Source organism: Camelus ferus, chromosome 9, assembly GCF_009834535.1.
Source record: "Camelus ferus isolate YT-003-E chromosome 9, BCGSAC_Cfer_1.0, whole genome shotgun sequence".
Classification (NCBI taxonomy): Eukaryota; Metazoa; Chordata; class Mammalia; order Artiodactyla; family Camelidae; genus Camelus; species Camelus ferus.
The window spans coordinates 43,058,506-43,084,353 of record NC_045704.1 but is presented as its reverse complement, the minus strand read 5'-3'; the positions used below and the strand labels follow the sequence as shown (position 1 = coordinate 43,084,353).

General features: G+C 47.6%; 1 long non-coding RNA gene across 2 annotated transcripts in view; it reads left to right on the top strand.

Annotated features, from left to right (window-relative positions):
* LOC116665777 overlaps positions 1-25,848 on the top strand; it is a 149,194-nt gene that overhangs the window by 30,599 nt on the left and 92,747 nt on the right. For both annotated transcript variants that reach the window (XR_004322444.1, XR_004322445.1), the window contains exons 2-4: positions 13,811-13,954; positions 16,695-16,823; positions 20,432-20,553. This is a non-coding gene — a long non-coding RNA (uncharacterized LOC116665777). The remainder of the gene's footprint in view (positions 1-13,810; positions 13,955-16,694; positions 16,824-20,431; positions 20,554-25,848) is intronic.

Here is a 25,848-nt window from a genome sequence, read left to right as displayed (position 1 = left end):
ATGAGCTGTGGCTCAAAGGTCTCGGTGGCTGCTCAAAGAATACGGAGCTCTGAAATGGGTGTGAGATGTTATCATTGAGCTGTTAGGCTAAAACACATACTGGACTACTTGTAACCACATCTAAATGTGAACCCACTGGGGTGAGTCTGTGTGGACCACGAATAGGTGGTGAGGGGGTTCAGGGTGAGTGGCAGGCTCTGGGGAGAGGAGGGGGAAAACGGGGCTGTGAGGAGGAAGGCAGTATGGTCTGGGGCCGTTGGGCCTGGGGCTGGCTGAGGGCATTGGAGTCCTTGGGCTTTTATATTTTTAGAGCCAGGAAGGACTTTTTATTCCAGGCTACCATTGCCCTATTGGTGGGGATGCTGGCCCAGAGCAGGAAACCGGTTCTGCCAAGGTCAACAGTGAGTGAGGGTAGGCAGCCTGGACCAGGGGCCCTGTCCTCCAGGTCAGAGGTGTTTCCATTGCCCATCTGCCTGGTGGAGGCAGTAGGGAGCTATTGAAAGTTCCAGAGTGCTCTCCAGGATGAGAAAGTCATTTCTCCAACTGGAGTGTGGCAGATCCCATGGGTTGGCAGGCCTCCATAATCCAGGGCCTGGGCCTGGAGCAGAGATAATAGGGAAAGACCCTGGAGCCACGGCTGGTCTCCTTTGGAGACTGTGGACACAGATTCAGATGTGTTGCCCTGCCCCTTCATTGCTCATCTTCAGGGAGGAGGTGGAGGGTCCTTCATCAGGGGCACCTTCTCTGTTCCTGCCTGGGCTCCTCCCTGAGCCTCCTTGAGTTACGTGCTAATAACATGTTTCCATTAAGCTGGCAAAGTAATGAAAGTAATTCTTTCTGAACAGGGGGCTTACACATTCATACTTTTAAAGGCATATATAAAAAATGCAAAGGGTACAACAAAAGTATGAATCTCCCCCCATCCCTGACCCCAGCTTACCAGTTCCTCTTCCTGGAGGCAACAGTTATGACTAGCCTCCTGGATACTCTGTGCAGATTAAACCTTGTATGTCCTCACGTCTCCTCTTAAACACGGAGCACATGAGGCAATCCGTTCTGCCCCTTGCTTCTGACTCAAAAAATATTTTTAAAAATCTTAGAGAGTTTTCCATATCACTATATGAGGCTGATCTGTCTCCAGCATGTTTCTGGGGACACTGCCTGTACTTGAATCAGGGTCCATCACTTACCAGCTGGTGACTGCGGGCAGACTGCTTAGCCATTCTCTGCTCAAAGTCTCCTCTTTTAAAAAATAAGGGTATTAATACTTATTTCATGAGGTCATTGTGAAGATTCAGAAATGGTCCACACAGGCCCTGGTATGCAATAAATGGTCAATAAATGTTAACTATTGAATCATCCCCTCATTTACTTTGATTTTGGAAAATCACAGTGTAAAGTCAGACCCCAGCCCACCTCTTGTGGTGATGTCGTGGAAGTGACACAGGCTCTGGAGGCCCTCTGACATCCTGGCCTCACCACGTGCCAGCTGTGTGCCCTTGAAGAGATGATTTTTCAACCTCTCTGGGCCTCTGCCTAACCCATCTGCAGGACACGGATAATGATATAAAACCCTTCACGGTTGTGGGCGGGGCAGGTGAGATAATGGCTGCAAAGACCCCTGGAGCAGCGCCTGGTGTGTGATACAGATGATGATACTATTAGAAACAGCGGTAGTTAATGGTCTCTGAAGCCTTACCTTGTGCCTGGTGTAGGAATGTGTGTAGTCTCTCCTGGGCTTCCCTCAATGCTATTCGGTCCTTCTTTGAACTCCTTCCACGTGTCTGGCACTGTTCTATGTGTTCTGTGCTTCTTCCTGACACAGCTACTGTATTATCCCCACTTTACAAAAGCAAAAAAGAGACTGAGGCTCAGAGATGTTAAGTAACTTGCATAAAATCACACAGCTGATAAAAATCTGACTTACTGTGAGTCGGATTCCAGACCTATCCGTGGGCTACACTTTGTGCATCACTGGGGCTCAGAGAGGGCCTGCTTCAGCACTCTCCCTCTCCACTCCTCCCTCCCGCATCTCCTCTTCCCCTCCCGACACCACCTTCCTTCTCTTTTTCCTTCCTTTCTCCTTCTCTGCTGTGTTCCCTTCTAACTCTCCTTAAGTCTCCCTCCCTTTGCCAGGACTCTGGACTGGTATCTAGGTACCCTTTGGGGGGCACAGGCAGAGATGAATAACAGGAGCAGCCCCCTCCCCTCAAGGGGCTGACCTACCCCAAGGTCTGCAGGAGACCAGCCCTGCAGCTGAGTGTGTGAGTGTGTACCCCTGTGCAAGTTGTACGTGCACCACTGTGCACCGTCTGCATGTGTATCTCCACACGTGTTTTGCCTGGGGAGACAGATACTCTTTAGTAGTCATCATTTATGTGCTGGGCACTTCCAGAGAAGCTGGGAGTCCTTTATAACAAAAGGACAGGGGCAGGGAGGACAAGAAGCTGGAGGGGTGGAGGTGTGTGCTCCTGTGTTGTTGTGTGTGCCCGGTGGGTGGTAGCTTCCCACAGTCCTGACATCCCTCCATGGCCCCACCAACCCACAGGGTGGGGACCTTGGGTGCCCAGGCTCCCCGTCAGCCCCCACCAGGTGTGGCTGACCCACCGGCCCTGCCCACCCAAACCTCTGCCACAGGATGGTGCCCAGGAGCTGGAAGCAGGTTAGCCTAGTATCTCAGGACCTGCGCTGTGGAATCACACACACCTGCCTTTCCCCTCTGTCTCTGTTGCTTCCAAGCCCCCGAATATCTCTGATTTTATTGAGCTAATACCTGCTCCTGACTTTGGGTGGGACAGGGCCTGAGCGCTAAGGCCTGCTCAGAGAAGCCTGGGATGGACACCTCTGTCTTTCCAGAGTGTTTCCTGTCGTGGGTTGAGAGGAATGTCTCAGGAAGGTGGGCGGTGGGGCCTGGGAGCCTGCTGGCCCCGGGCAGGGTCCTGGCCACCGGGCAGTTCCGGGCCTGCGCACATCTGGAAGCCGTTGTCTCCAGCTGCCGGGCGGGGCTCAGGCTGCGGTCAGGGCTGCATGCCTGTGCTTCAGAGCCCTCCCCGCGGCCCTCACACACCCCCTCAGAGCCAGGAAAGAAGGCCAAGGAGGAAGAAAAAAAGGGATGTGGGCCGAGGGAGTTGGGGGAGTGAGGGCTGTCTTTTTGTTCTGAAGAACCTTTTGGCTTTTCCCAACAAATCAGAAAATCCAGCGGGGAAACGTTTTCCTCTGGTCACGCCCACGTCTAAATCAGGCAAACTTGAGACACACATATGTTTTTGTTTCTAAACAAATCAAAGGGACTTCAGGCTTGTACAGGGTCCTAAAAATACATGTTGAAAACTGCTTGTGTCCCACCCTCTCCCGTGAAAGTTTTGTTTCCATGACTTAAAAATTCCCAGCCATTTGCCATGCATCTCCTGTTCTGACCTCAAGCGGTGATGGGCTTCATTAAATAGTGCCCACGTGTGCAAATTCCCTGAGGGCTGGGAGATGGGGGAGCTGTGGCACATGGGGGTGTGGGGATGAAATGGATTGCTCTTTGGTCACAGTGATCGAACCATCTAATTCTGCTCCCTCATCTTATAGCTGGAGAAACCAGCCCAGAGAAAGTCACAGAGCCAGGATTCTCTCTGAAATGACTCGGGGTGCGAGGGCTCTGGGCTCACCTGTGTCCAGTAGGTTGTTTTACAGCCTACCCCGGAAGACTGAAAATGCGTCTTACTCCTGACGGAGCCATGTCCATGCAGCACGTAGAGGTATTATCGTGGTGGGCACGCAGTGGGGCTGGCAGAGAGCAGGGCCTGGTTTTGTGTCCAGGGCTGGGGCCTCCCGATTCCCTTTCCTGCTGTATGTTGTTGGCTGTCACTTGCCTGGACCCTCAGCTTCCTATGTGGAAATCGCAGTGGTTGGAACCATACCCATGTTTGTCATTTAATAAGCACTTACTATGTGCACTTCCTGTATTTCATCCTGTTTGCAATTACAGCCCTGTCAGGTGGTCCCTAGAACTGGCTCTACCCTGCGGAGGAGGAAGCTGAGGCTCTGGCAGGTTAAGTGACTCGTCCAAGATGTAGAGTGAGGTTGGGCCAGGGCAGCTGGGGCAGATGTCTGCCCTCTCACTGGCTACCATACTCTCTGCCCCCAGCCCGAGGAGACGGCTTGCAGGGACCTTGGACGGAAAAAGTGAAAAGGGCTGTGTTCTCCATTAGAGCAGAAGTCCCCTTTTTGGGCGCTCCCCAGTAGGCCTCTCTTCTCTCCTGGAGTCCTGCAGCCTCGGCCATCAGCCGTGAGCCTTCACAGCTTCATGAGTGGACTCCAAGTACTGGCCTGCAGACTTCAGTGCCCAACAGGGAGGCAGTGAGGCTCACAGGCAGCCTCTTCCTGAGTTCCACCTTTGGCTGCTGGCTCTGTGCTTCCGTCCCCCACGATGGCCTGGCATGCCGGCCACTCACATCTCTGCCAAGGCGAAATTAGAATGTGCAGCTCCTGCAGAGAGGGCGGATTGAACCAAGCCTCCTGCCGGGTCCTTCCAAGTGGCTGACAGGAGGCCGGGGAGAGAATCCAGGGCCTGTGCCCACGACATTCCCGGCGACAAGGACATCTCCGGACTGGCTGCTGGCAGCTCAGACACAGTCTCCCTGCACTGGGAATTGCTGGAGATTGGCAGGCACTGTGCTCACAACTCTCCCCTCCTGCCTGGCCCAGGGTGGTCTCCTCGTGATGTGACTGACAGAGGGAGTGGAGACTTCTGGAACACTCCTCTCTGGACTGAGGGCTTGGGGAGGGGGCATGAGGATTGCTCTGTGCCCACTAATGGGCACAGCTTCCTGCCAGTGACAGCTGGCACTTTTCTGGTTTATTATACTCAGTTTTTTTTTTAAGTCCCTTCCTGGGGCTGGGCATTTATCTATTATAGATAAGATAAGGGAGATCAAGTTGGAGAAGATTATGTGACAGTAATTGGAGGGCTGCTCGGCCCCTCACAAAGCTGCTGTGTGATTTCTGCAGGATGTTTTGTTCCATGGCACTCGATGAAACAGCAACTGAAGTGATTTGCAGGTTTGCTTTCTGAGCAGCCAGGCTGCACAGTCCTGGGGCCAGGATTCTGTTCTTGGTGGGAAGGTGACACTTCTGGGTGGAATCCTAGCAGGCTGATGGGGGCAGGACCCCTTTGTCCGGTGGGTCTCAGGTCAGGGACCTCATCTTTAACATCTCCTTGATGTCCCAGCTCCAGAGTGCTGAGCAGAGGCGGGCGGGGTGCGTGGCACTGGCCGAGGGCTTGGGCCGGGCTCTGTTCTGGCTGCAGGCTCCTTGCTGTGTTGATTATGGGTAACATGCAGCCGGGCCCAGGGGCTGGTCTGTGAACATTTACTTTAAGCTTCATCATGTTACTATCTCTCATGAGAATGCATAGCTGCAGAATTCCACCTGGTTGGCAGCTAGGTTTTGTGTGGTTTAACTGAAAAATACTGATCTGTACACACAGAATTCACATTGGTGGGTCCTGGGAGAAAGTGCCTCAAAATGATGACAGTTAACCCCAGAGTGGCTGAAACCAGGGCAGCGGAAGGGGTTTTGAATAAGCACATCTTCAGAGCTGCACAGCAAATGCTCAGCCCTGCAGAAGCTGACAGGTACAGAATTCAGTTCATCATGTGTTTCCCTTCCTTTGTCACCTCTGCAGCCACACCTTTTTCTGGAATCACCTCCACTTGCTTTCGGCATCTTCTGTTTTGCTCCCTGGATACCAGTATATCGCCACTTCATCCTTCCTGTTTGTCCCGAGGGGCCCGAATCTTTATCCCCATGTCCAAACCAAATCTCCCAGGGGCAGCCGAGCCCATGGTTGGAGCTGGGGCGCCGTCAAGCTCTTCCTGGCTTTAGAGCTCGTGGTCTTCTATTTCTTGTGGTGGAAGGAGAGAATGCATCACGCTAGAGAAATGCTCAGAGTGAGGGAGTCAGGCCCGGGGGAGCCCCATTCAGGGTGAGCACGTGCATGTAAGGCCAGGTGACTAATCCTGCATTTCTTCCAAGATAAGATACGCATCCCATGGAAATAGACATGCCTGACGGCAGCATCAGAGGGGAATCGATGGGCGGGGAGCCTGGATTAGAGCCTGTTAAGCTGAGGATTTTATAGTCTGTCTTTCTGCCAGGAGAGTCAACAACAGGCTGGGGTCGATTCATCTTTCCAGATACACAATCGGTGAATTGCAGGAACAGCCCCATGGCCCGACTGAGTGTGTGTGTCCACGTGCTTGTGTTAGGGAATGTGTGTACACGAGTGTGGGAGTGAATGCGCACATGTGTGCACCTGTGTGCGCATCTGTGTGACGGTGAGAATGTGTGTGTATGTCTGATCATTTGTGTGTGTGTGAGCATATCTGTGTAAGTGGGTGTGTGTCTGTGAGTTACTCCAGCCCTGGATGCCAAGTCCAGCCCTGCCTCCTCCCTGTGGACTTTGGACAAATCAGCAGCCTCCTCAGACTTCTGTTTGCTGACCTGTAAAATGGGGTAATAACTCCCATGGATTGATGTGAGACCCCAGGGCACCCAGGCTCTGTGGCCTTTGAGCACTGAGGGCCCCCTGTCCTTCCCTCCCCGTTCTAGGTGGGGCAGGCCCCTCACCACCCTCCATCCTGGGCTCTGGGGCTGTGTCCTTGGAGGCTGGCTATGAAACATGACACCTGAAGACATTTGGGCACAGCTGCTTATCTTGACTCCCCCAACAATCAGGCTACAGCCTGGGCTGCATTGGGCCCAGATATGTCCATACATACCACTTGAAGCACAGTTCCACTGGGACAAGCCATTTAGAAATAGAACCATCCTCACACACAGCCATCTCTGTGTGGGTCCCAGGGTGGCTCTTAGCCGTGCGAAGCCGCATAGTCACTCTCCACACCAGTGCTGGGGCAAAAGAACGGGCTTTGGAGACATACAGGGGGCTCAAATCTTGAGTTGGGCACTGCCCAGCTGTGTGACCTGTGGTCAGCTCCTTGACCTGTCTGGCCTCAGTTCTTCACCTGCAAATCTTTGCTACTAGCTGACCTGCCTGGCCCAGAAGGGGCTGCTCTGGGGAGAGGAGAACAAAGTGTCAGTATTAGTTTCCTCTTGCTGCTGTAACAGATCACCACACACTTTAGTGGCTTAAAACAGCACAAAAGTATTATTTTATTTTAGGTCTGAAGTCTGACTTGAGTCTCACTGGGCTGAAGTCATGGTATTGGCAGAGCCGTGTTCATTCTGAAGGCTCCAGGGGAGAACCTGTTTTCTTTTTCCAGCTTCTAGAGGACACGTGCACACCTTGGCTCATGGCCCCTTCCTCTGTCTTTAAAGTACATCACTCCAGCCTCTGATTCTGTCGTTGCATATTCTCTGACTCTGGCCGTCCTGCTTGCCCCTTATAGGGTCCCTGGTGGTAACACTGGACCCACTGGATAATCCCCGACAATCTCCCATCTCAAGTGCCTTAATTGATTCACATCTGCAGAGTCCCTTCTGCCATGTGAGGTGGCACATCACAGGTTCTGGGGATTAGGACGTGGACATCTTTGGAGAGCCGTTATTCAGTCTGCCATAGTGTCCCCCTAAAATGAGAAGAATCTTTGGACGGCAGCACGGGTGTCCCCCGGCGGAGAGACTAAGCAACCATCACTCACTGTCTGTCATTTTGCAAACATTTATTGAGGGCCAACTATATGCCACATTAACCCCTGCCCTCAGGGAGTTTATATTCTAGACAGGAAGACTGATAACAAACATTAAAATATGTAACATAGCAGGTGGTGACAAGGTCTACGGAGAAAAGGAAAGCAGGGTGGGAGCCTGGAGTGGTGAGGCCTGCTTCAGAAACCTCTCCCAGGAGGTGACGTTCTAGCAGAGCCTGGAATGAAGGAAAAGAGTGAGGGAGCCACGCGGATCTCAGAGGGAAGGGTGCATTGGGTTGAACCGTGTCCCTGCTGAAAGATAGGTTCAAGTCCTAGCCGGTGGGGCTGTGGATGCGATCTTGTAGGAAGCAGGGTCTTTGCAGATGTAATTCAGATGTGAGCTAAGATGGTAGGTTGGGTACCGCATTTCACAGAAGAGGAACCCAAGGCTTAATGTTGCTAAGTGATGCAGGTCGCCTACGCACACTCAGCTGTTGAACCAGGGAGCTGGGGCTTAAACCCTAGGGCGCAGTTACCTGCAGCCCTGCTGGGGGTGCAGCTTGGAGGCAGGGCCCATTTGTCCTTTTTTCTCTGTTGTCTCTTGCACAAAACAGCCAGTTAAGACAGATTGATTTTTATCTCTGTAATGATCTCTTAAATCTTGACAAGAGAGTTCAGTTCACTCAGAACTTCTGACAAATCCCAAACTGGTTTTCCCTCCTGTGTTATTTATTCCGTAAACATTTGCTGAGAGTCCCTGCGTACCTGGGACATGCTGCAGGGTTATTTTCTCCTTTCCATCTTGGATAGATTCTAATTACATCCACAGTTTTGAAACAGTAGTTTTTCTGTTGGTTTTTGGATAAAATCCTTGGAGTAGCCACCGGGGCAGCCTCAAGGGAGCCCAGAAGGAACAGCTGGAAACCTGACCTCTCAACTGCGAGTCACACCCCTGACCCCTGTTCCCCTGTGGCCATTTATGCTCTTGGCTCTGCAGGGCTTCCCATCCCCTGTGTCTCCCTGGAGACGCCTTCCCATTCCCTGGGCGGACACTCATGCCTCGTGGCCTCCAGACAGCCCTGGTCCTGGTTTATCTTGTGCTATGGTCCTGTGTAGGAGTAGTTTCTTCCAACTACTTTGGAAAGCCGTTTGTCTTCTTTTGAGTTCTGCCACTGTTGCTGACAAATCCCAAGAGCAAACAGGATGGCCACGTTTTGGACATCTTCGGTGACCTCGGGCCCCTGGGAGCATCTATTCTTCAAGCCTCTCTGCTGTTGCCTGGAAAGCTGATGTTTTGTCTGTATCAGGATGTGTGCGTAGGAAAGACCTAGGTGGTGGCAGCAGTGCTGAGAAATGGTGGAGAAGGGCTTCCTGGAGACACTAAAGCAAAACCATATCAACTAAAATCACAAGATATCAGCCCTTGCCCATCCACTTGGCCCTGATATGAAACCATTAACAATGAAATAACTACTTGAAAACGCCCAGGCTGTTGGGTCTTTGCCCACCAGAGTGAATTGTAAATGGCACAATTTCTCCAAAGAGCAATTCAGCATCATGCATTGAGATTTAAACAAGTGCCTACCATTGATCTAGAAATTGTTCTAGGATGGAATTCAGTAAAATCAACAGATGCAGAAAGATTTGTGTGTGAGGTTATCATTGGATATAGCAGCAAACCTTTGGAAAGACCCTAAGTGTCCAACCATAGGGAAGTGGTTAAATAACCTGTGTCATCTGTCCATCCATCCATTCAATGGAATGATGTGCATCCGTTCAAAGTGATGCTTATGTGCATTTTTGCTGCCATGGAAACAATAATCACAGTAATAGCATTTATAATGCACCAGGCACTGCTCTAAGCACTGTGCAAGGAATAAACCAGCAACCTTGTGAGGCAGGTGTAATAACAGAATAATGCCCATGTTATAGATGGGGAAATAGCAGTCCAGGAAGACAGAGAGCCAGAGCTCAGTAGCTCATGAGGCACTGGGGGGCTTGAACCCCAACTGCTTTCTAACATCTGCCACTCTGCCTCTCACTGTGACCACACAGATAGAAAAATCAAGGACACAGAACTGCATGTCCAGTCTGATCCACTTTCACAGACAGGGGAAGATGTCTGTTACGCATAGAATAAAAGACTGGAATGGAAATCATCTGTAATGGTGGGAGCCTCTGGGTGGCGGAATTAGGGGCAATTCTCTTCTGTCTGTTTTTGGACTTTCTAAATTATTTGCAACAATTGCTATATTACTTTTATTATAAAAATAGGTAATGAGAAAAGAGAGGTGGGACACAGGACCTGGGTGGCCGGGATCCTGGCCTCTAAAGAGAGATAGAGACCCCTGTGTCCTCTGACTCTGGCCACAGAATCCTAGGGGATGAGTCCGCCTTGGAGACCAGCTTGGGACATTCCTCCCTCTAGGTCTTCTTAGAACCAAAACATAAAGATTGGAAAGAGACCTGAGGATAATCTGGGGCTTTGGTTTTTCATCATTTTGTTTTTGGTGGCAGAACACTTCAAATAAGTCTTACTCACGAAGCAGGGCAAGGAAATGATTATCTTGACATCTAGGACCCAAGCTTCTTTTAGAGAAGAGACTCTTGGAAAATCCCTTGAGGGGACCCTTTGGATGAATGTCAGGTTCTGAGGCTATGATCTAAAAGGAGATAGTGAAGCAAAAAGGACCTTTCTCTATAAGAAATGAACATGATTTTCGGCCTGGGGGAGGGGAGAGGAGAGAGAACTTGGGTACCAAAGCAGCTGGTATGAAAATACTTTGATTCCTGCTTCCCTGATTGGATCCTAACTGATGCAGGGATGAGAGGAAGTTGACTTTGACCTTGGTATTCAGTTTAGGGTGGCTGAACAGACAAATGGCTATTAATTCAATGTCATTTCTGGAATCTGTGAAACTGTGACTCATCAATGATTGAGTGATCATGTAGGTTATCATGAGACCTAATTTACATGACAGGTAATAAATGAGAATGTATATCTTTTGTATATATTGTTAATATCTAAACATTCACATTCAGATATAGGTAAACATTTTTGAAGTATTATAGAGTCAAATCTTTTTGTTTACATTTAGACATTTTATCAATTGTTGAAGTATAAATTAAGAGTAAAATACTGTAATAATTAATTTTGATTATGAAACTTAATTTTGCTGAATCATCTTAACATATTTTCAGTTGACAAGTAAAAAGGGAGATAGAGTAATGGTTAATACAAATATTGAGAGTATTAGCTAGATAACTTTAGGAAGAATATTATTTCTTTTCTGAGCCAACCAATGTTTATAAAATTTAAATAATAAGGCAGAACAGAATAATAGAAATTAGATTATATCACAATTATATTATTCATAGAGTTGATATTGTACCTGCATTCATAACACTAAACAAAATAAACTTTAATAACTGCAGTTAATTTTTAGTTATTTAATTCTACCTAGGAGTTCTATTTAGGTCATGAGGATTTCAAGAAAATATTTGGGAGTTTTTTCATATCCTGGGAGGATGAATTGGAAATAGAATGTCACCTTTGCTACCTCAAAATAGGAGGAAAAGTTCCCGAATTTTGTACAGTATTCATGATGAATCTGATCCACATGTAATTCAGAATATAAAGAACAAAAGAATGTGTTGGATAAAGGTGAGGCAACCTCCCAATGTCTTGCTTCTCTCCTCACCTCAGTGGAGAGGAAGTATTTATTTCATATCACAAAGGAGAGCTCGGATGCCATGGGGCCACCTGACCTCTGACAGTCCTGAGGAATTATTGTTCCTGCCCTGGGATGTTGACTGTTCAAAACATGACTACTAAAACGTTAAGTATAATACTGCAATAATAATGAAATTTAAAAACAAGATTCTAGGATGGTTGTTTGATCTCAGAAGTGAATTCATGATGGTGTCATTTGGCTTCAGTTGGGACTAAATGCTAGTATTGACCCTTAGTCCTTTGGCCAAAGCATGCATGCCCTGCACCGTCACCATGTATACAACTTGTAACTGCTGGTTTGCTTGTCTGCAAACCCCCTGGACTGTGACGTGCATGAGGCAGGGACTGGGGTGCCACTTCTCTGCTTCAGCTCAGCAATGCAATTTCTGGCACTTATAAGCCCTCAATCAATCCTTGTTGAATGAACAAAGTATAGCAGGAGGCAATATTATTATTGTTACTATTATTATGATTATGATTATGATTACCTAGTGGGCAGCTGTGAGGCAGCTGTTGGGTACAGTCAGGACCTGTACACAGGATGCTCACACCCACCATGTATTAGAATGCTTTTAGTAGCAGGTGGTGAGGAATAGAAAAATCAATGTAAAATGGCTTAAGTAATACAGAGAATTAAAGGAATTTCTTTTATTGAAGTATAGTTGATTTACAATGTTGTGTTTAAAGTGTACAGCAAAGTGATTCAGTTATACATACATATATGTGTGTGTGTGTATATATATTCTTTTTTAGATTCTTTTCCATTAGAGATTATTATAAGATTTTGAATATATATAGTTCTTTGTGCTGTACAGTAGGTTCTTGCTGTTTATTTTATATATAGTAGTATGTATCTGTTAATCCCAAACTCCTAATTTATCCCTCCCCCACTTTCTCTTTTGGTAACCATATGATTGTTTTCTATGTCTGTGAGTCTGTCTCTGTTTTATAAATAGGTTCATTTGTATTATTTTTTAGATTCCAAAGTGATATCATATGATATTTGTCTTTCTCTGTCTGACTTACTTCATTTAGTATGATAATCTCTAGGTCCATCCTTGTTGCTGCAAATGGCATTATTTCATTTTTTATGACTGAGTAGTATTCCATTGTATATGCGTGTGTGTGTGTGTGTATACCACATCTTCTTTATCCAATCATCTGTTGGTGGCACGTTTAGGTTGCTTCTATGTAAAGGTTGGCTATTGTAAATAGTGCTGCTGTGAACATTGGGGTGCATGTATCTTTTTGAATTAGAGGCTTTGTCTTTTCGGGATATATGCCCAGGAGTGGGATTGCTAGATCATACAGTGACTCTATTTTTAGTTTTTTAAGGAATCTCCATACTGTTTTCCATAGCGGCTGCACCAATTTACATTCTAAGGGAATTTCCTGACTCACATGGCTGGAGAGTCCAAGGTTGGGTGGGCATTTGGGAGGTCGCTTTCCTAGCCGGCGAGGTTATAGGGCTGCCCTGCACAGCCCGCTTTAATCTCAGACTGCAGCCTTTGCAGTTGTGACTGTGCCTTTCCCCCACCTCTGCAAAGCCCAGGAGAGAAGGGAACTTCTCTTCCCCAGCCATCAAACGATTGTCCTGAGCTGCGCTCTGATTGGGCCAATTGGGTCACATGCCCACCTTGTGCCAATCACTGAGTCAGAGAGGATGGGATTCAGCTGATCATTTTAGGCAAATAGGGTCCATCAAACAGGCTCTCGGTGACCAGGGGCAGGGGTAGAATGGAGTCCAGAATGGGCAGGGTGGGTGTATTAGTTTCCTATTTCTTCATAACCAATCACCACAAACTTAGTGGCTTAAAATAACACACATTTTGCTATCTCACAGTTTCTGTGGTTCAGGAGTCTGGGTGTGGGTTAAACAGGGGCTTCGGGTCTCATCAGGCTCTACTCATGGTGTCAGCTGAGCTTCGGGGACCTCTTCCAAGCGCACCGGTGGTTGTCAGAATTCATTTCCTGGTGCCCTAGGACTGAGGTCCCTGTTGCCTCCTGGCTGTGGCAGGGGACAGCTCTCAGCTCTTAGAGCTGGCCCTCAGGTCCTCGCCGCATGGCCTCTCCTCTCATAGCACAGCTGCTTGCATCTTCCATGTCTCTCTGACTTTTCCCATCTCTGATCTTGAGACCCTTTCGTAAAGGCTCACCTGATTAGATCAGGTCCACCCTCCCAAATCGTCTCCCCTGTGATTAACCAAAGTCAGCGTATTAGGGCCCTTAACTGCATCTGTAACATCTCTTCAGCTTGGCCGTTTAAAGTAACCTAATCAGAGGAGTGACACCCCAGCATCTTCAGGGTATTGGTCCATATTCAAGGGGAGGGGATTATACAAAGTGTGTACATCAGGGTATGGGAATCATGGGCGCAACCTTACAGTCTGCCTATCACAATTGGTGAGCATCACCCCTATTTCTCATCCCCTTTCAGATCTTGTCCAGATGTCCTGACCTCCAGTCCCAGCTGGGCCCACTGGGACAGCAGTCTCCAAAGAGAGACATCTTTATCCTTTCTGCCTCTGCGTCTACTGGGTATAGAGCCTCCGTTCTGGAAGAAGCACCAGAATCCCTCAGGGTGAGTTAGCAGCTGGAAGAAATGTCAAACTCCAGTGGTGACCAAGACCGTCCGAGGCTTGGCCTAACATTTTAAGAACAAACTGTGAAGTCTTTACTTACCAGATGACTTTATTTGGGGCTTCCTAGGTGCCAACAATTGCCCTACCTATCTTGCCTCCATTATCTAATTGAACCATCCCAACAACCCATGAGATTGTCATTAGTGGAATTTCCACTTTATTCCCGTTTTAAAAAGAAAACAGGGGCTCACACAGGCTAACTCAATTGCCCCAAGCAGTATGGCCAGCAGGTGGCAGAGCTGGGACTTGAACCTGAGGTCCTGCTGACCCCCAAAGCACATGGACTTCCCTCCTCAGGTAGCAGGCCTCCCTCAGAATGTTGCAGGCCATGCAACCCAGCTCCACATTTTGCTGATGGGAGAAAAGGGGAGACTAGGTTCAAGGTCCCCACCCAGAAGGTCAGCGGCATTATTGGTTTAATTTCATGTCTGAGCCTGGGGCTTGCAGACCAAATCCGCATGCGGGGGACAATATCGACTTTGTCCATTCCCCATGCCTGGGAGCCTCACGCCTGGGATCTGTTGAGTTAGAACTTGCAGGCTTTCGAGCGCCCTCCACAAGGGAAATCCTCACAGAAAATCCATTCGTTGCCAGTTGGAGAAGAAAATGCTGGTTGCTTTTTAATTTACTTTGTGAAATGGCTGCTGCTGGGCGTGAGTGAGGGCCACCAGATCGTGGGGCCAGAGCCAGGCACTTTGGTACCTGAATCCTACTCAGGAGGCTGCGGGGGCAGGGGTTCCAGAACACCTCCTGGATGTTCCCTGCTGAAACAACGTTGCAAAACTCTGAGCACACTCTGGAGCTGGGCTCTTTGCTTCAAGGCATTTTAATTACTCAGTGAGCTGGCAGCCCGGGAGGCATGGCCGGCCGGGAGGACATCAGCAGTTTGGCTGAAATGACGTGGCCCAGATGTTGCTGCTGACTCCAGCTGCGCTCTGCTCTGTTATGCCCGGCCAACGCTCCCTGCCAGTGCTGTCCCATAGAAACAGAATATGACCCATGGATGTAGTTTTCAATTTCCTAGTAGCCACAAAGGAAATTGGTAAACTATTTTAATACTATTTTTTAACCTAATATAGTAAAAAAAAAAATACTTTCAACATATAATCAATATAAAAATGAGTATTTTATTCTTTCCATTGCAGAAAGTCTTGCAAATCCAGTGTGTTTCACACATACGGCACATCTCAATTTGGACTAGCCATGTTTCAAGTGCTCAGTAGCCACAGGCTGTATTGGTTTTCCACCTCATGTAGATCTTATCAGCCTCCTCTGCTCAAAGACCTTCCATGGCTCCCTATTGCCCAACCTGTTGGAGCCAGCCATATATTACAGTAATTTTGTTTCTGCCTGCTTCTTTACAACACTAAGAGTTTTTCTGGGATTGAACAGGACACCTATTTTGCACCTACTGTGTCCTAGTGGGAAGTTCCCTGAGCCATGTTAATTGTATTTTCCATCAGCCCTTAATAAATCTTCCTGGGATACATGAACGCATCAGTCATTGTGTTAAAAGCTTTATGCAACTTTCTGATTTAATTCTCAGTATAACTCATGAGGTAGTGTTACCGAATGCAAGTTCGTGTGCCTGCTGCACCATGAGGCCAAACTAAAACATCGGAGTTTGGAACAGAGAAGGGTTTATTGCAGGGCCGAGCAAGGAGGATGGGGTGGCTCATGCCCAAGAAAACCCTGAACTCCCTGAAGGGTTTCAGCAAAGCATATTTAAAGGCCAGGTGAGGGAGGCGGGTCGCAGGGTATGTTCAGCTTGTGCACAATACTTTGGTTGATGTTGAGGTAACAGGGCGGTCAGTGTCATCAACCCCTAGGCACCAGAAGGTCTCTCGATCATCAAGTAGTTAATTTCTTTCCTTTGGTGGTGATTTTTAGCATCTGAAAAACCCAGGAAATATACATGAGATACTATTATCTGGGTACTTCAGAGGACGTGGGGAGGGGTCTGACCCTGGAAGGCTGCACAGGGTCCTGCTCAGTTACAGTAGGTATTTAATCTCCACTTTACAGATGGAGATCAAACTTAGATTTGTTGGATTCCAAGTGGCTCTCTCAGCTACGTTTTGACCATTCTGGCACCTTTGCTGGACACATTCTAGGTTCTCAGAAAACGCGTATTAACTGTACTGAATTGAGATCATAGCTTTTTGGCTCTTTCTTGGGACGAGCATATGGAAGTGATAGGAGGGGCCGGGAATCTACTGACTCAGTGTGTCCTTCTTGGGCATCGGGATGTGTATCAGCTTGGGCCCCAGGAGCGCTGACAGCGGCCTCTGTGGGACCTGGATTGAGCAGAACCAGCGCTCTTAGCAGTCAGGCAGCAAACTGGCAGGCCTCCGCCAGCGCACGCTGAATGCCCCTCCCTGCATCAGGCTGATAACTGGTGCTCAGAGTCACTGGCTTCCTGAGCCACTGCTGTTTATGTGATGCATGAGTCACATGTGTTTATTGCCAGAAAGGATGATGCTTAGCTTTGGTGCCTTTTTAGAGCACCATAAAAATAAAGATGAGCAACTAATAAAATGTCAAAAGAAAATTTCGATTAGAATTACCTCCCCCCCAGAAAAGGCCGGTGTTATTGTGCATCCTTTTAGTGAGTTCCCTCTAATTAGTCAAATGAATACGCAGTCCTCTCACTTGGGTGTGTGTTTGTTTGCTTTAAAGCATTATAATTATATTGCCCTGCTTTGGAAACTTCTGGGAACCGGAAACTCCACACATGGGCTTTGGCTAAGAGGAATGTGAGCCAGCAGTGTGGCTGGGATGAAACTACCTGCCTGTGGAAGTTACGGGGTAAGCATTCAGAAGTTGGCTGCGCCTTGCCCTGCCCTTACCGAAACACCCTCAGTGGGTCCCTAGGGCTTGCTTTCATCACTTCAACTCCACTCCATACAGGGGAAAGGGAACGGGGCAGGGAGCCTACAGAGAGCCTGGAGAGGTGAGTTCTGCAGGACCTTGGGCGATTCCCAGATCTCTCCACCTCTTACTCTTTGATGAAACAGGAGGCAGGTCTAGCTGCCCCAGCCCTGAAGCAATGCTGATTTCCATCACCATCACCCAGCTCTCCTCTTCCCAAGCCTGCAGTTTCTCCACATCTCCCTCTTCTTGTAAGGAAACATTAGAACTTCAGTTTTTATTTATTTTTGTGTATGTTTGAATATACATGTATACATAGCTATTAACATAATAGAACACAGATATACCTAATAAATGAATACTGATAGATAGGTGGGTGGTGTGTCCTGAAAAACCTTTGTACTAAAAATTCTGTGTGATTAAAAAAAATGAAGACCAATAGTAGGAAGAATGAGGACCACATAGATGAAATAAATTGGAGTCTGAAGACCTGTCTAGGATGCTGGTCCTCCCCTCTGGCTAAATGGATGGCCTCGGGCAGTGCTTGACCTTCCTTGTTCTGAAATGAGGCGAATCTAGTCTGGATAGTTCATTTTAAGGAGGTGATTCTGAGGGATGAATTACGTAATGCATGGGAAACTATGGTAAATATATCCTCTATCAAATGAATGGGGCAAACACAATGGGGCCATTCACAGGGGCACCTTCTTGCAGCAGGCCCTGTGCTGGGTTTTATACACTTTTGCTCAGGAATGATTACAGAGCTCCAGAAAGTGGGGATTATTATTAACAGCTCAAGGGAGCATTTCCGAGAGGTGGGGGCTTGGTCAAGGTCACACAGCTGGTCTGTGTTCCTGCCTTGATTTTGAGTCTAAGGCTCACGATCTTACTGTGTCAGACTATCATCTGATCTTCAGCGCTCACACCGTAGCCTGTAAATCAGTTTGACAGTTTTCTTCGTGCCTTGTTGGTGGCCTCAGATAGATTTGCTCATTTAAGATGCCACTGACCTTATCTAATAAAAGGAACCAGGATCCAAGGAGTCTGTTTAATTCATTATTAAAGATCATTTCCTGTTATTATCTTCCCTGTAGCAAAATTAGCTGTTAACTCTCCTGTTAGCATAACCCAGCCAGTATTACTAGGAAATTAAGAAAAAAATCAGTTCAGTGATATGTGAGCTGAGCTCAGGGAATTCCCCATCTTTGGTGCATATTAACATTATGCCTTAGAAGTCGAGGAAATGTTCTGTTAAGTGGGAAAAGAGTTGCAGAAATTTTACTTTCAAAAGTCAAGTTAGAAATTACTTTTTTTTTTCCCAAGTCAAATTAATTTTTGTCTCAGGGCAAGAAAAAGTAAATTAAAAATCACACACTGCCACCTCCTCCCAGGCCTGGTTCCTCCTGGGTTTCCATCCCAGTTGGCCAGAGTTTCGGGTTTCTCTAGCCCAGTTTGGGCCTCAGAGGATGCCTAGCTGCGGAGTTTCTGCTCCTGGAGCCCCTGACTACGGCAGGGTGGGGCAGCCTGCTCCTCCTGCCCCCTGCCTCCCCTTCCAGGTCTTTCCCTTTCTCCTGGGCAGTTGTTGGGGGTGAGGAGGCGGGGAGAGAACTGCGTTCCTGGTGCCACAGGGAGGGCCTGTGTTTCATGACACAGGGTGGACACGAGGTTGCTGGGACTCTGACCACCCTCCCAGCCACTGGGCAGCGAGGTGCTCATGTAGACCAGGTAGGTGGGCAAGGAGGAAGTGAGGAGCTCTGGACAAAAGGACCAGGCAGCGAGCAGGTGCTTCTAGGTAGGAGGAACCCAAATGCACGAGAGGCCTCAGCTCACCATCTGCAGCCACCTGGGCCCATGCCCGGCTGTGTGTGTATGGGGGGTGGGCACACAGCAGCCTGGTCTGGCCAAGGAGCCACTGGGCTTGGAATTGAGGACCTGGGTGGATTCCTAGCTCCCTCCACTGACTTTCTTACGACCTCAAGCTCATCTCCCACCTACTTTGAGCATCAGTTTCTTCACTTGGAAGATAGACATTTGCTAATCTCTGGGGTTCTAGCAAGGGTTGCAGGTGGCGACCTTCTTCTGGAGGCTTCACCAGCACAGGTCTCCAAAGTTTCAGCACAGCCATAGGTGACAGCACTTGGCCAGGGACACAGGAGGGGGCATTACTTGCAGAGTCCCAGGCGTGTGCTGGGAACTTTACTGGGCTCACAACGCATTAGTTTTTGCTCAAGGGTTCTTGTGGCTCAAGGGTTCTTGTGATTCAAGGTTCTTGTAATTCTCAAGAATGTTAGGGTTAGAATAATCCCAGAATGTTTACACAGTCAGGGATCATGGGAAGCCCCAGCAGGGTGGCCAGCTTGTCCTGGTTTGTCCAGAACTTTCCTGATTTTACTGCTGAAGACCTGTGCCTGGGGAACCCTCCCCTCCTGGACACCCCGGCCCCTGACTCCAGGCACAATTCTAGGCAAAGTGTGACAGCTAGTTACCCTTCGGATCTCCCTTGTTTTAGAGACGAGAGGCAGGATCACAGATTGGCTTAAAATCATAAGGCTAGGGTGTGGCAGAGCTGTTCATAACCCAAATCTATGACTTTGGGCAAAAATGGAATCCCGCCTGGCTCCTGCCCGAGCAGGACTCACGTTCCATGAGTGGGGAGCATCCAAAGCGATGAAGTTGCCCTCGGCTCATCTCACCTGTTGGTATCTTACTTACAATTGTTCTCTGTTAACTTCATTATCTTTAATTTGCAAGAACTGTAGCCATCAGGAAACCTCTGGATACTTTCTCTGTAATGAAACACAATTTGATTACACATCATCAGAGTTCCCTGGTGGGACAGACTTTTCTGGAGGGTTTCAGCCTGCCCTGGCCACTTCAGCATCTGTACTAGCCTTGGGGGGGGGGGGTCCAATGGAGGCCACTGAAGTCCCCTGCTGGGGGAGGGGGCCCCCAGCCCCCAGCTGGCCCATTTGCTGACGGCAGCTGTTGAAAATCCATTCTTTCATGAACACACAGGTGAGGGGTGTTTTTTGTGGGTCCCTGGACCTAGCATACCAGCAATGCCTTGCAGATTCACCACAAAATTTTGATCCGTGTGTAAAATTTACTTTTTGTTGCAACTGCCAATCGACATTATCATGGCCAATATCAACATGTACGTTTATGGGTCATTAGAGAGCTTTGGTTTGTGCATGTTTAAGTGGCTTGGGGAGCATTAACCCTCCTCCAAACAGCCTTACAGGGGAAGGGAAAAACCTGGTGGGCAGTGTCCTCATTGTGGTTCTCTGATGGAGCAGTGAGACGTGGTAACATGCTGCCTGGGACACAGGGGTACTTAGTGAGCTTCATTTGAAGGCTTGTATCCTGTCCTGTGTGCCAGACACTTAGCACTAATACTTTATTATGCCTGCCACAGACACCAGGAAGCTGAGAACCACAGTCCCCGAATCCTTATTTTCTTCTGCCCGCTCATGCTCATCAGATGCTACACTTCCCTCTAGCCTCAAACCTTCCCTGACCCTTGTATCTCCCCTTCCTCCCTGCAGCTTGGAGCAAACACAGCATCTGAACACACTGGAATCGCAGCGCTGTCTTAACACAAGGACTCAGAATCACACCGATGAATTCTTGGACCCAGTTGTCCCTGACACCAGCTTCCTGTGTTTGAGTGAGTCACTTAATCTTTTAGAGCTCAGTTTCCTTAATTGGGAAATGGGGTTCATAACCACCCACATGGGTCATGGTAATGAATGAATGGGACAGCACATGGGAGAGGATTAGGAATTTGTCAATAACCAATGGGCAAGGCGAGACTGGGGTTATGTATGGGTCTGCCCTTGGCCAGTTGCAGTCTTGGGGGGGCTCTTTGGCTTCTCTGGGCCTCAGTTCCCTTAACTGTAGAATGAGGGTCAGTGTAGCAGTAATTGCATAGTGTTCTGATAAGGCTGGAAAGATATGCACGTTCAAGCATTGAGAGCAGGGCCGAGTCTGGCATGGATGGTGCGCCTTGGATGGGGTGATATGGTGGCCCCTACTCTACATACAGTGCTCTTTTTTTATTCTTGTAGAAATCTTCTTTATTTGTACTAAAATATATTGTAATAGTATTTTTTTTCCAATTTTTTAAAAATTGAAGTATAGTCAGGTTAGAATGTTGTGTCAATTTCTGGTGTACAACATAATGTTTCAGTCATATGTGTAGATACATATATTTGTTTTCATATTCTTTTTCATTATGGGTTACTATAAGACATTAAATATAGTTCCCTATGCTATACGGTAGAAACTTGTTGTTTATCTATTTTACATATAGTAGTTAGTATCTGCAAATCTCCATCTCCCAGTTTAACCCTTCTCACCCTCTTTCCCCTCTGGTAACCATAAATTTGTTTTCTTTGTCTGTGAGTCTGTTTTATAAATAAGCTCATTTATGTCTTTTTTTTTAGATTCCACATATAATTGATATCATATGGTATTTTTCTTTCTCTTTCTGGCTCACTTCACTTAGAATGACAATCTCCAGGTCCATCCATGTTGCTGCAAATGGCATTATTTTATTCTTTTTTATGGCTAAGTAGTATTCCATTGTGTAAATATACCACAACTTCTTTATCCAGTCATCTGTCAATGGACATTTAGGTTGCTTCCATGTCTTGGCTATTGTGAATAGTGCTGCTATGAACATTGGGGTGCATGTATCTTTTTGAATTAGAGTTTTCTCTGGATAGATGTCCAGGAGTGGGATTGCTGGATCATAAGGTGACTCTATTTTTAGTTTTTTGAGGAATCTTCAAACCATTTTCCATAGTGGCTGCACCAAATTACTTTTCCTCCACAGTGTAGGAGGGTTCCCTTTTCTCCACACCCTCTCCAACATTTACTGTTTGTGGACTTTTGAATGATGGTCATTCTGACTGATGTGAGGTGATAGCTCACTGTACTTTTGATGTATATTTCTCTGATAATTAGCAGTCTTGAACATTTTTTCATGCATTGGCCATTTGTATGTCTTCATTGAGAACTGCTTGTTTAGGTCTTCTGCCCATTTTTGGATTGGATTGTTTGGATTTTTGTTGTTGTTGAGTTGTATGAGCTGTTTGTATATTCTGGAGATTAAGCCCTTGTCAGTTGTATCATTTGAAAATACTTTTTCACATTCTATAGGTTTTATTTTGTTTATGGTTTCCTTTGCTGTGCAAAAGCTTATAAGTTTAACTAGGTCCCATTTGTTTATTTTTGCTTTTATTTCTATTGCCTGGGTAGACTGCCCTAGGAAAACATTGCTAAGATTTATGTCAGATAATGTTTTGCCTATGTTTTTGTCTAGGAGGTTTATAGTGTCTTGCCTTATGTTTAGACTTTAAGCCATTTTGAGTTTATTTGTGTGTATGGTGTGAGGGAGTGTTCTAGCTTCACTGATTTATGTGGTGCTGTCCAGCTTTCCCAACACTACTTGCCAAAGAGGCTGCCTTTTCTCCATTGTATATTCTTGCTTTCTTAGACAGTGCTCTTATTAAGCTGTCTGTGTTGGCATCAAGTGGTAAACTCCTGGGTGTTCAGTTACAGAAGGAGAGACCAGGAGAGGTAGTGTGAGTGCCCCAGGGTTTAGCTCAAGTGAAAGGCAAGGCCAAGCCTGGACACAGGCTTTGGGTCTTTCTGACTGAAAGGTCAGCCTGGGTCCAGGAGGAGAGTCTTATCTGCACAAGAAGATGGATGAAACCTCTGGTCCTTCCAGTCACCAACAAGAGGAAGCTGAGTGAGGCACACAGGGTGCTGCTCAGGAGGACAGATTCTAGTCATCATTATGCCACAAATCTGCTGTGTGACCTTGGACAAGTCACTTTTCCTCTCTGGTCCACTCAATGTCTCCATTTCTAATATTGGAGAATTAGATTGAACTGTCTCTAGGATCTCTCCGTTCCCCCTCATTCCATGATTTTCTAGGTACCATCTCTTCATTTCTCACTCATCCACATTCTTGTTTCCAATCTCATCTCTGCCTTCCAGCTAGAATGCACATTCCTGGAGGCCAAGAATCCTCCCTGGAGGAGTCTGGTAGGTGACCCACACACGTGGAATCAGGGTCTGGGGTTGTGTAAAATAGTAGAAAATATGCATATTGTTCTCTGTCCCTGGTTCCTGGCACTGAGTTCCTAAAACCTTCAGAATTTCCTAGGTCATAAGAGCACCAGAAACATCTGTTATGTTTTGAATTGCCCCCGGTTTCTGATACAGAGCTTCTAAATCCCTTGGAATTTCATAGGGGTGTCTTTTGTTCTAATGGGGTGACAGCTTCAGGATGGGGACTGGTCCCCAGAAAGGCCCAGCATGATTAGAAGCTTGGAACTTTCAGCTCCACCCCTCATCCTCTGGGGAGGGGAAAGGGGTTGGAGATTGAGTTAATGATTGATCATGATAAACCCTCTGTAAGAACACAGAGAGCTTCTGGGTTGGTGAACACAGCCATGTGCTGGGAGAGGGGTGCACCCCAGCTCCATGGGGACAGAAGCTTCTGTGCTCTCAGGACCCCATGTATCTGTTCACCTGGCTGTTCATCTGTATCCTTATTATATCCTTTATAATGAACTGGTAAACATTAAGTGTTCCCCTGAATTCTGTGTGCCATTCTAATAAATTATTGAATCCAAGGTGGGGATCACGGGAACCCCAACTTACAGCCAGTTGGTCAGACGTGGAGGTAAAAATTGGATTCTGAAGTGGGGCCAGTTTTGTGGGGACTGAGCCCTTAACGTGTGGGATCTGATGCTAAACCCAGGGAGACCATGTTGGGACTAAATTGAATTGTAGGACACCCAGCTGGCGTCGTCAGAGGCTTGCTTGATGTGTGGGAAACCCACGCATCTGGTGTCAGAAGTGCTGCGAGTGTAGTAGCAGGGTGACTAGTAGAAGAGAAACACAGGGGTATTTTTCCAATTCTGATCGCACAGCAATAAAATCGGGGTCACCTCTGGGGGTGGAGGTAGGGTGAGGGGAGCATGTGGTTCCACCCCATCCCTCAGCTTCTTAGAGGAGAAACTGTTTTAATTATTAGAAACACATTACACAAAAGTGCATGAAAACAGCTATTTAAATTCTACTTGTGTTTGGCAATGCCAAGATCAGGAAATTTCCATCAAGGTAGATGACAGAAGGGAAACAAAAGCACAACATGTCGCCGGGACTCAGCTTGAGATGACGCCTCCGTCGTTCCATCGTCGGCTGCCCAGATGGGGTAGCGCCCCGTTTTGCACTGGAGCGGCGTTTATTCACACGGATTCCTCTACGATGTCGCCTTTCCTGGTTCACAGTATTCTTGCTCTCCCTCACTGGTTCCACGCATCCAGCCGTAGCTGCCTGTGGTTTCTCTCCTTCTGTGCTTGTTTGAAAACAGTGTCAAAGCAAATCTCCTTTATCTCGCTGTGAATCCCTCGGGGGCTCCCCACTGTTCCAAGAGTCTCCTCTCTCTCTCTGCCCTTCTCTCTCTTTTCCTACTTACTAAGATTATTCTCACCGGATTCAGATTTCTCAGGGCAGGTCACCCAGGTGTCCTGTGCTTTGCAGGGCTGGATATCAGCCTTGCCTTGGAAGGCAGGGATGCTGAGGACCACAGGTGGGGCGCACGGCCACTTGTCTCCCGTCCCTCCTGCCGAATATTTAAGAAGTGTTGAGCTTGTGGGGAAAAGAAGGAATGAGGTGCTTCTTGATGTGGGGAAGGTCATGGCCAGAGAATCAGAAGACTTGAATCCTGCTCTGCGCCTAGCTTGCTGAGGGCCATGGGTGAGTCACTTTACCACCTGGGACGCAGTTTCCCCATATGCAAAAGGAAGGCCTCGGGGCAAGCAAACCGTAAAGCCCATCTCAGGCTTTAAAAGGAAAGGAGACATGACTGGCTCAGGAAGTCCTGCCTGAGGCCGGGTGCCGTCCCAGGTGCTTTATAACACCCTCCACATCGTCATAAAAAAAAATCTTTTGAGGAAGGCGTTACCAGCCTGATTTTACAAACGGGGCAACCAGGGTTCCGAGAGATCAACCCTTGTCCTGTGAAACCTTTATGAAGCCAGAGACCAAATCCAGATTTTTTTCTAACCCTAGAGCCCATTTCTCTAACTCTAGAGATTGCTCCAATTCTACCCTCTCAAAAAATGACACTTCGGTGCTCCTCTCAGAGACGTCTGTTTTCCTGCCTCCATGTGTACAGTGTGCTCCATGTCTTGCAGAACTTTTCTTTCAGAAATTTGCCAAAGGACAAGGGATGCATTATGTCTTCAAGTTTTGGCAACTTCACACAATAACCTTAACAGCCTTTTGGCTTCCCCCTCCTGGGGATGGCATTTCAAGTACGCGTGGTCATGGAGTGCCTGTGATTTAAAATGCTCATGGAGGACCCTTACCCCAAGCTGTCTTTATTGGCTGTCTCCCTGTCCCTGGCTTCCTGGCCATCACCTGGCACTGCATGCCCCCTCCCTACTCATCTCCTCTTGAGATTGAGAGGGTCAGTGTCCCCCCTCCCCAGCCGCAAGCCTAAATTCTGTTAGCACAGCCAATGGGCTCCACTGAGCCTTTCAAGCTCACTGGCAATTTGATGTCAGTAGCTAAGAAAATCAAGCTTAATATTTGATGACATTACAAAGTCAACCTGTTCTCTTTTCAGCTCAGATAGAATTAAAAAGCAAGTGTTCTCACCAGGACACTCCCCTGAGGAAGTGGGAGACAGTTGGTCTGGGAGCCACAGTGGGTTGGTGGGGGCACACGGGGCTGGGAGTTGGCAAGCTTGGGCTCTGGTTTTGGCTTGGAAGCCAACTAGCTGTTGACCTTGGGCAAGGCTCACCCTCTCTGAGTTTTAAACTTCTTCCTGCATGACTAAATGATTGTTCAGGCTAGGAGTACTCTGAGGAATGGTGTTCTCTTAAATACAGGATCAGCTTGTGGGGATGTTTCTATACTCCATGCAAACTTCAGGAGA